The following is an 11,643-nucleotide window of genomic DNA, read 5'->3' on the forward strand; positions in this document are numbered from 1 at the left end:
GATCATAAAGATGCTCTATAGGTATCTTTGAAGGTGCCTGTTGAGTTGGCATGGATCGAGATTAGGATTTGTCACACCGAGTATCGGAGAGGTATCTCTGGGCCCTCTTGGTAATACACATCACAAGAAGCTTGCAGGCAAAGTGACTAAGGAGTTATATTATTTACGAGATGATGTATTACGGAACGAGTAAAGAGACTTGTCGGTAACAAGATTGAACTAGGTATGAAGATACCGACGATCGAATCTCGGGCAAGTAACATACCGATAGACAAAGGGAATTACGTATGTTGTCATAAGGTTCCGCTATTGGTTATTGACTGGAGAGGTGTCTTGGTCATGTCTACATAGTTCTCGAACCCGTAGGGTCCGCACGCTTAACGTTCGTTGACGATATAGTGTTATATGAGTTATGTGATTTGGTGACCGAATGTTGTTCGGAGTCCCGGATGAGATCACAGACATGACGAAGAGCTCCGGAATGGTCCGTAGGTAAAAATTGATATATAGGACAATACTATTTGGACACCGAAAGAGTTTCGGAAGGTACCGGATAGTCATCGGATCACCGGAAGGGGTTACGGGAACCCCCGGGAGGTTATTGGGCCATATGGGCCAAAGGGGGGGACACACTAGCCCACAAGGGGCTGGCGCGACCCTCCTAAGGCCGCGGCACTTGGAGAGAGAAGGAGAGGGCGGAGTCGGCCTCCCCCTTCCTTCCATCTCCTCCTGTTTCCTTCCCCTTGTGCAAACAAGGTCAGGGGGGCACAGGGCAGGAGCCCAAGGGGGCCAGCGGCCACCCTTGGGGTGCTTCCTGGCTGCCTCCCCTCCCCCACCTATATATATGAGGAAGGGGGCACCACACAAAGGCCACGACAATCTCTTAGCCGTGTGCAGCGGCGTCCCTCTCCATAGTTTCGTCCCTCGGTCATATTCTTGCTGCATCAAGAAGGCGAGGACGTCAACGAGCTGAACGTGTGCTGAACGCAGAGATGTCGTACGTTTGGTACTTGATCGGTTGGATCGCGAAGAAGTTCGACTACATCAACCACATTACTAAACGCTTCTACTTACGGTCTACGAGGGTACGTAGCACACTCTCCCCTCTCGTTGCTATGCATCTCCATAGATAGATCTTGCGTGTGCATAGAAATTTTTTGTTTTCCATGCAACGTTCCCCAACAGTGGCATTCGAGCCAGGTCTATGCGTAGATGATATGCTCGAGTAGAACACAAAGAGTTGTGTGCAATGATGGTCATAGTGCTTACCACCAACGTCTTATTTTGATTCGGCGGTATTGTGGGATCAAGTGGCCCGGACCAACCTTACATGTCCTCGCACATGAGACCGGTTCTACCGACTGACATGCAACTTGTTTTGCATAAAGGTGGCTGGCGGGTGTCTGTTTCTCCTACTTTAGTTGAATCGAATTTGACTACGGCCGATCCTTGAAGAAGGTTAAAACAACAAACTTGATAATCACCATTGTGGTTTTTGCGTAGTTAAGAACGGTTCTTGCTAGAAGCCCATAGTAGCCACGTAAAACTTGCAACAACAAAGTAGAGGACGTCTAACTTGTTTTTGCAGGGCATGTTGTGATGTCATATGGTCAAGATATGATGTGATATATGTTGATGTATGAGATGATCATGTTTTGTAATATCGACAATCGGCAGGAGCCTTAGGGTTGTCTCTTGATTATTGTATGAAATGCAAACGCCATGTAATTGCTTTACTTTATCCCTATGCGTTAGCAACAGTTGTAGAAGCAATAGTTGGCGAGACGACCCCGACACAACGATGGAGATCAAAGTGTCGAGCCGGTGACGATGGAGATCATGTTGATGCTTTGGAGATGGAGATCAAAAGCACAAGATGTTGATGGCCATATCATGTCACATATTTTGATTGCATGTGATGTTTATCCTTTATGCATCTTATTTTGCTTAGAACAACGGTAGCATTATATGATAATCCCTTCACTAAATTTTAAGATAAAAGTGTTCTCCCCGAGTATGCACCGTTGCCAAAGTTTGTCGTTTCGAAGCACCTCGTGATGATAAGCTGTGATAGACTCTACGTTCACATACAACGGGTGTAAGATAGTTTTGCACATGCAGAATACTTGGGTTAAACTTGATGAGCCTAGCATGTACAAACATGGTCTCAGAACACTAGAGACCGAAAGATCGAACGTGAGTGATACGTCCATTTTGCATCATGTTTCCTTACTGTTATTTATGATGTTTTTATCCATAATAATGCTTTTTGGAGTAATTCTAATGCCTTTTCTCTCATAATATGCAAGGTATACACAAAGAGGGAGAATTCCGGCAGCTAGAAATCTAGACCTGGAAAATCTACGTCAGGCCACCTATTCTGCACAACTCCAAATAAGCTGAAACTCCACGGAGATTTTTTATCAAATATATGATGAATATTGGAGCAAATAACTACCAGAGGGGGCCCACCAGGTGGGCACAACCCACCTGGGCGCGCCAGGGAGCCCAGGCGCGCCCTGGTGGGTTGTGCTCACCTATGCCCACCTCCGGTGCCCATCTTCTGGTATATAGGTCATATTGACCTAGAAAAAATAAGGAGAGGACTTTCGGGATGGAGCACCGCCGTCTCGAGGCGGCACTTGGGAAGGAGCACTTTTGCCCTCCGGCGGAGCGATTCCGCCGGGGGAACTTCCTCCCGGAGGAGGAAATCATCGTCATCATCATCACCAACAACTCTCCCATCTTGGGGAGGGCAATCTCCATCAACATCTTCAACAACACCATCTCATCTCAAACCCTAGTTCATCTCTTGTGTTCAATCTTGTTACCGGAACTATAGATTGGTGCTTGTGGGTGATTAGTAGTGTTGATTACATCTTGTTGTTGATTACTATATGGTTTATTTGGTGGAAGATTATATGTTCAGATCCATTATGCTATTTAATACCCCTCTGATCTTGAGCATGATTATAATTTGTGAGTAGTTACTTTTGTTCTTGAGGTCACGGGAGAAATCATGTTGCAAGTAATCATGTGAACTTGATATGTGTTCGATATTTTGATAGTATGTATGTTATGATTCCCTTAGTGGTGTCATGTGAACATCGACTACATGACACTTCACCATATTTGGGCCTAAGGGAATGCATTGTGGAGTAGCAATTAGATGATGGGTTGCGAGAGTGACAGAAGCTTAAACCCCAGTTTATGCGCTATTCCGTAAGGGACCGATTGGATCCAAAAGTTTAATGCTATGGTTAGAGTTTATTCTTAATACTTTTCTCATAGTTGCGGATGCTTGCGGGAGAGTTAATCATAAGTAGGAGGTTTGTTCAAGTAAGAACAACACCTAAGCACCGGTCCACCCACATATCAAATTATCAAAGTCCCGAACACGAATTAAACCAACATGATGAAAGTGACTAGATGAAAATCCCGTGTACCCTCAAGAACGCTTTGCTTATCATAAGAGACCGTTTTGGCCTGTCCTTTGCCTCAAAATGATTGGGCTATCTTGCTGAACTTTTGTTACTACTATCGTTACTTGCCCGTTACAAATTATCTTGCTATCAAACTACTCAGTTACTTACAATTTCAGCACTTACTTGTCATTTCCTTCTGCTCCTCATTGGGTTCGACACTCTTACTAATTGAAAATAGCTACAATTGATCCCCTATACTTGTGGGTCATCAAGGCTATTTTCTGGCACCGTTGCCGGGGAGTGAAGTGCCTTTGGTAAGTGAAATTTGGTAAGACATTTATATAGTGTGCTGAAATTTATTGTCACTTGGTACTATGGAAAACAATCCTTTGAGGGGTTTGTTCGGGGTATCTTCACCTCGACCAGAACCACAATTAGCTACCCCTCAACCTACTGCACCTACTGAAAATATTGAATATGAAATTCCTTCGGGTATGATAGAACAACTGCTAGCTAATCCTTATGCAGGAGATGGAACCGAACATCCTGATATGCAGTTGATATATGTAGAACAAATTTGTGGATTGTTCAAGCTTGCAGGTTTACCCGGGGATGAAGTTATGAAGAAGGTTTTCCCTTTATCTTTGAAGGGAAAAGCATTGGCATGGTATAGGCTATGCGATGACATTGGATCTTGAAATTGGAATCGTTTGAAATTGGAGTTCCACCAAAAAAATTATCCTATGCATCTAGTTCATCGTGATCGGAATTATATATATAATTTTTGGCCTCGTGAAGGAGAAAGTATCGCTCTAGCTTGGGGGAGGCTTAATTCAATGTTATATTCATGTTCCAATCATGATCTCTCAAAAGAAATCATTATCCAGAACTTTTATGCTCGGCTTTCTCGTAATGATCAAACCATGCTCGATACTTCTTGTGTTGGTTCTTTTATGAAGAAGACTATTGAATCCCGGTGGGATCTTTTGGAAAGAATTAAATGCAACTCTGAAGATTGGGAACTCGACGAAGGTAAAGAGTTAGGTATTAAGCTTACGTATGATTATGTTAAATCTTTTATGAACACCGATGCTTTTCAAAAGTTTAGCACTAAATATGGACTTGACTCCTTCCTCATGTGAATCATTTGCTACTCATGTTGATCTCCCTAAAGAGAAGTGGTTTAAATATCACCCACCTATTAAAGAAGAAATCAAAGAACCGATACCAGTTAAAGAAGAAACTATACTTTACAATGCTGATCCAGTTGTTCCTTCTGCTTATATTGAGAAACCACCTTTCCCTGTTAGGATAAAAGAACATGCTAAAGTTTCAACTGTGGTCAACAAGAGTTACATTAGAACACTTAAACCTGATGAACAAATTAAAGTGGAACCTAGTATTGCTATGGTTAAAGATCTCTTGGAAGAAGATGTTGATGGGCATGTTATTTACTTCTGTGAATAAGCTGCTAGAATTGCCAAACTTGATAAAAAGGATAAACATAGACCTGTTGTTGGCATGCCTGTTGTCTCAGTTAAAATAGAAGATCACTGTTATCATGGTTTATGTGACATATGCGCTAGTGTGAGTGCTATTCCTTACACCTTATATCAAGAAATTATGAATGACATAGCACCCGCAGAGATAGAAGACATAGATGTTACTATTAAACTTGCTAATAGAGACACTATATCACCAATTGGGATTGTTAGAGATGTTGAAGTCTTGTGTGGGAAAATAAAATACCCTATTGATTTTCTTGTTCTTGGTTACCCACAAGATGACTTTTGTCCCATTATCTTCGGTAGACCTTTCTTGAAGACCGTTAATGCTAAAATAGATTGTGAGAAACAAACTATCGGTGTTAGTTATAGTGATGAGTCTCATGAGTTTAATTTTTCCAATTTTAGTAGAAAGCTTCATGAAAAAGAATTGCCTAGTAAAGATGAAATAATCGGTCTTGCTTCTATTGCTGTGCCTCCTACTGATCCTCTAGAACAATATTTGCCAGACCATGAAAATGATTTACATATGCATGAAAGAAATGAAATAGATAATATTTTCTTTGAACAACGTCCTCTGCTTAATCACAATTTTCCTATTGAAACTCTAGGAGGTCCTCCTCCACCTAAAGGTGATGCTGTGTTTGAATTAAAACAATTGCCAAACACTTTGAAATATGCTTATCTTGATGAAAAGAAGATATACCATGTTATTATTAGTGCTAACCTTTCAGAACATGAAGAAGAAAGATTATTGAAAGTTCTAAGGAAGGACCGAGCTGTTATTGGATATACTCTTGATGATTTAAGGGCATTAGTCCCACTCTATGTCAACACAAAATTAATATGGAACCTGATGCTAAACCCATTGTTGATCACCAACGCCGGTTAAATCCGAAGATGAAAGAAGTGGTAAGAACGGAAATATTAAAACTTCTGGAAGCAGGTATAATCTATCCTATAGCTGATAGTAGATGGGTAAGTCATGTTCATTGTGTCCCTAAGAAAGGAGGTATAACTGTTGTTCCTAATGATAAGAATGAACTTATTCCCAAAGAATTGTTACAGGCTATAGAATGGTAATTGATTTTAGAAAATTAAACAAAGCAACTAGAAAATATCATTACCCTCTGCCTTTTATTGATAAAATGATTGAAAGATTATCTAAGCACACACATTTTTGCTTCCTTGATGGATATTCTGGTTTTTCACAAATACCTGTTTCTCAACCTGATCAAGAAAAGATAACTTTTACTTGTCCCTTTGGAACCTATGCTTATAGACATATACCTTTCGGTTTATGTAATGCACCTGCTACCTTTCAAAGATGTATGACTGTTATATTCTCTAACTTTTGTGAAAAGATTGTTGAGGTTTTCATGGACGACTTCTCTGTTTATGGGAAGTCTTTTGATGATTGTTTAAGCAATCTTGATCGAGTTTTGCAGAGATGTGAACAAACAAATCTTGTCTTGAATTGGGAGAAGTGCCACTTTATGGTTAATGAAGGCATTGTCTTGGGTCCTAAAATTTCTGAAAGAGGTATTGAAGTGGACAAAGCTAAGGTTGATGCAATTGAGAAAATGCCATGCCCTAAAGATATAAACGTATTCGTAGTTTCTTAGGTCATGCTGGTTTCTATAGGAGATTTATCAAAGACTTTTCTAAAATTTCCAGGCCTCTCACGAGTCTTTTGCAAACGGATATTCCTTTTGTTTTTGATGATGATATTGTTTAGAAGCCTTTGAAACACTCAAGAAAGCCTTAATTTCTGCACCTATTGTTCAACCACCTGATTGGAACTTGCCTTTTGAAATTATGTGTGATGCTAGTGATTATGTTGTTGGTGCTGTTCTAGGACAAATAGTTGATAAGAAATTGAATGTTATTCATTATGCTAGTGAAACTCTAGACAGTGCTCAATGAAACTATGCTACTACTAAAAAAGAATTCTTAGCAGTGGTGTTTGCTTGTGATAAATTTAGACCTTATATTGTTGATTCCAAAGTAATTGTTCACACCGATCATGCTGCTATTATATATCTTATTGTAATATCCCAAATTTTCAATTTGGAATGTTATACATAGATCATTCATGCATATCATATTTTGATGCATTTCGTTTCGCGATCCTCGAAATCCTAAGCAACTCAAGGACCCTCGGAGAGAGTTGGGGATTTCCCTGTCTTCATATTTGAGTTTTATCAAATATTGAAACAAGGATTTTTGGTTTTAATTTTTTTCTCTCCGAAAATATTTCATATTAAAATATATGAGAGGAGATAATATGACTTCTCCAAAATAAATGAAATATTGGAGGAAAAATATTAAGATTAAATATTTGATTTTATTCGGAGTTTATTGTTATTTTATTTGAATTAGAAAAATTGCACGTTTTTCAAAGTTGCAATTTAGGGCCAAGAAAATTTTTATCTTGTTCTAAATATTTTATTTAGAGGGTGAAAATTTGTTTTGGCATTTTTAGATTTTTATTTTATTTTCTAGGATTTATTTAAGTTCCGGCGAAATTATTTAAAAAAAAATCTCCAGCGCCCGACTGGGCCGAAGCCCAGCCGAGCCGGCCCAACCGCCCCGTGCCTCGTCTCCCTCCAGGAGGCCGGGAGGCCGCCGCCGCCCGATGCCGAGTCCGGCCAGGACTCCTCTTCCCGCGCCGCCTTGCCCCTCCCCCAAGCAAGCCCCCCTCGTTTTATACCGCCGCCCCCGCACCCCCACACCACCACCTGAGCCGCCCCACCAACCCCGCCGCCTAGCCACCCCCGCGCCGCCGCCCTTTGCCGCTGCCGCCGCCTAGCACCGCTGCCGCGCTTCGCCACACCGCCCGCCGCCCCGCAGCCCCACCCGGACCTCGCGGAGACCGCCGGAGCCCCGCCAAGGTAGTCGCCTCGCCGCCGCCGGTTTTGAGAGAAAAACCGATCCATTTTTTAGAAGACCCTAGGTTTTTTTAATAGACCGGTTTTTATTTTATTTTCCAATTTAGTTTATTTAGCGACGTTCGTCCGTACGTTCGTTTTAACGAATGGTGTTCACTCATTAGCCGCAGACAGCGAACGTTCGTTCGTTAGCCTGTTCGTCAGTTTTCTTTTTCTCGAATTTTTCGTGATTATTTTCGATCGCGATTTCTGATCTGATTTTCGTTTCAGTTTATCTTTTCGCTCGTTTATCAGAATCTGGCGATTCAAGCGCCTAGATCTTCATCTCGAAACCCTCTTTCTGTTTAACCAACTTGAACAAGATTTTGGTACTGTAAAATTTGAGTTTAGTCCAGATTATTAAACGGATCTTGTTTCTTTCGTTGTTTGAGTTTCGTTGCTCCGTTTGATTTGATTCTTTTCGCAAACTGGAGTTCTTAAGTTGGTCTTTCTGGTTAGATCCTCTTATTTGAGTTTTACCCGTGCTTCTTTGCTTGATTGCTTATGTATGCTATTGTTTGTTTGCGATAGAATTCCCGGAGTGCGAAGCGTGCTACTACGAGTCTCTAGGTTTTGCGGATTGTCAGCAAGGCAAGTAACACATTGATCATACTCCTTTCATACCCAGTTTTTATGCATTAGTTCCAATCCTCAAACATTGCATGACTAGGATGTGATTAACATGTGGGTTGGGAAGTAGTTGATGAGGTAGAACCTATCGCCCTGTTATATTCAAACCCTTGGGAGTTACTTCTACGTATTGCTTATATTGCTATGCTATGCTCGTAGACGTGGTTTGGGTGAGTGAATCCATGACAGATGTGAGATTGTTAATTAATGGTTCAACTTAAGGTGGCAACTTTAATACACATCTAGGTAGATTGCTTGTCGGGCACCTGGAGAATCCAGTGTTGTCCTAGGATATCCCGGAGTACCCGTGTGATCATCCTAAGGTCCGCCACCCAGGCTCAAAGGGAACTAAGATATTTTCATGCTAGAAACTTCCGTGTGCAGCCACAAGCTATTATGGGCTCTAGCATAGTTAAGTAAGTTGCATGAGCTCTTGAAGAGGTGGATCAGCAGGTAGAGGGATGTAGGTTTGGTATGGTCTGCCCGGAGTAAAGAGTTAATGTTTCTGAAAGATTGTGTCTCGGTCATCCGTTTCTCAAACACCATGTAGTCCGAGAAATCCAACGGAGGAGATCGAGTCTTGTGGGGAAAAGTGCGCAAACCTCTGCAGAGTGTACAATCTAATCATGGTTAGCCGTGTCCCCGGTTATGGACAATCTTGAGTATCTAGTACTTGAATTATCCTAAGTATCTCATCACTTTAATTAATATTGTTGGGTTGATAATTACTTTAATTGGGATTGAGTTGGAGGAACCTTCTCAATGATGTTTCAACTACCATGATAGTTAAAATAAAACTTATTCCTTTGTTGTAGGGAAAAATTGGCTTTTCGCAAAACTATAACCATAGAGCTTTCCACCAGCCAAATATGCATGTAGTGATAGCATTATTCTGTTCTTGCTCTGCTGTGTTATATTGCCGGCATATTCCGTGTGCTGACCCGTTTTCGGGCTGCAACGTATTATGTTACAGACTTTTCAGACGAGGAGTAAGGTTCGTTAGGTCGTTGCCGTGCAGCTCAGCTATGCCGTTGGATTTGATGGACTCACTTTATCTTCCAAGCCTTCCGCTGTTATCGTATTAGATGGCCTTAAGCCATATTTATTGTAATAAGTTCTCTTTTGAGACATTCAATGTAATAAGTGTGTGATTGCTACTCTGTTATAAATCTTTCGAGTACTATGTGTGTCAGCATTACCGATCCAGGGATGACACTGAAGCACAGAGACTTGACCGTTTGAGGTCGGGTCGCTACAAGATGGTATCAGAGCACACGCTGAGTGTAGGACACGACCACTAAGATAAGCCATAGGACACTCTTCTCTACTCATTTCTGACTCCTCTCCATTTTCTACTCTTTAGGATGGCGGATTTGAAGAACAAGTTTGCACAACCGGATGAAGACACACCCTTTGGACGCCACTTGAAGGAAGTCACTAGGTACTTGAACATCGGAATACCAAGCTTCACTGGGACTTACAACGCCACCTTACCAGAAGAGGAGCGCTGGATGATTCTAGTTCAAGTTCCAGGAAGGACGTTCTCGCCAACCACTAAGCCCATAGAATTTTCTTTTGAAGCACCCACCTGGAGTCTAGGCAAGAGCATGGCAGCCCACATTACCATGGGACGCATTGGAGAAGTCTACAATAAGGATCTCAAGGACACTATTTATCAGATATGTGGGCGCCGAGATGAGCAATGGGAGATGATTAGCACCAAGAAGGACAGATCCATTGCAGCTTTCATCCAGGAGTTAAACCAGCACATTCGACGCCAGGAGAATCAGATGTGCGCAGACATGATAGATTTGAAGAAGGCGAAGACAAGGATCATCGAGCTGGAGGAAGAACTTAAGTCTACACGCGATGGATATGAGGAGGAAATTGCAACACTATTGGAGAAGAATGACGACCTGATAAAGAAGATCGGAGTATTCATGGGAGATCCCGCGCCAGGAGGAGAGGACGATGATTCCACTTGCCCGGAGAACTACATCATCATCGACGACACCGACTCGTACCCCAGTGAAGATGACTTTGAAGACGAAGCTGGAGCAGACATTATGGAGTCTTCTACCGATCAAAATTTCTAGATGACCACCAAATAATTAGTAGTATTCCCCCATGTATATAGTAGTAGTTGAGCACTTTTCAACGATAGTTCTAGACCGTTTGTATGCCCTTGCTTGATTGATTGAGTGAAATGTTTGTGTTTGTCTCATTGCATATGGGTAGTGCTTTCTCACTAGACCCCTTTTCTATTCTAATCTCTCCCCTCTAAACCCACCAGATGCCTCCGAGACGTGACACCGGATTTGCCTTCCCGCCGGAGCTCACTCAGTTGATCCAGCAGTAGAATGCCTTGATGCAATTGTTAGTCCAGAACCAAGGCAACAACAACAACAACAACAACAACCCGCCTCCAGTTGACAACTTAGCTCGCTTTCTGAGGTTGCAGCCGCCGGTGTTTTCCAGTAGCACCGAGCCTATAGTTGCTGATGATTGGCTACACCATATTGGAAGGGAGTTGACCACCGCAGGTTTCATAGATGCTGAGAAGGTGCGCTTTGCCGCACATCAATTGGATGGACCAGCAGCCTCATGGTGGGAGAATTATTTGACCACTTTCCCCATAGCCAACGTCACTTGGGATCAGTTTTAGCAAGCTTTCGCACATCCCATGTCTCAACTGGAGCTATGAACATGAAGAAGCGTGAGTTTCGCAACTTACGCCAGGGGAACCATACTGTGGCTCAGTACGTGGATGAGTTTAGCAAGTTATCTCGCTATGCCCCTGATGATGTGGCCACAGATGCCGCAAAGCAGGAGAAGTTTATGGAAGGGTTGAATGATGAGATGAGCATGCAGTTGATGGTGGCAACATTCAACAACTACCAGGAGTTGGTAGATAAGGATCTTATGATTGAAGGGAAGCAGCAGCATATTGAGAGCCGTAAGAGGAAGTATGGGCAAGGGAGGTATAACTCAGGAGCTCAGTAGAAACCTCGCCTAACCCCGAACTCGGGAGGACTTGTTCATAACCATGGAGGCCACACCCACAATGGAGGAAGTACCCATAATCATATTGGCCCAAGGAATGGGAATGGGAATGGAGCAAGCAACAATCAGAACCGCTCCAATCCAGCCACA

This window comes from Aegilops tauschii, chromosome 5, assembly GCF_002575655.3.
Source record: "Aegilops tauschii subsp. strangulata cultivar AL8/78 chromosome 5, Aet v6.0, whole genome shotgun sequence".
Taxonomy (NCBI): domain Eukaryota; kingdom Viridiplantae; phylum Streptophyta; class Magnoliopsida; order Poales; family Poaceae; genus Aegilops; species Aegilops tauschii.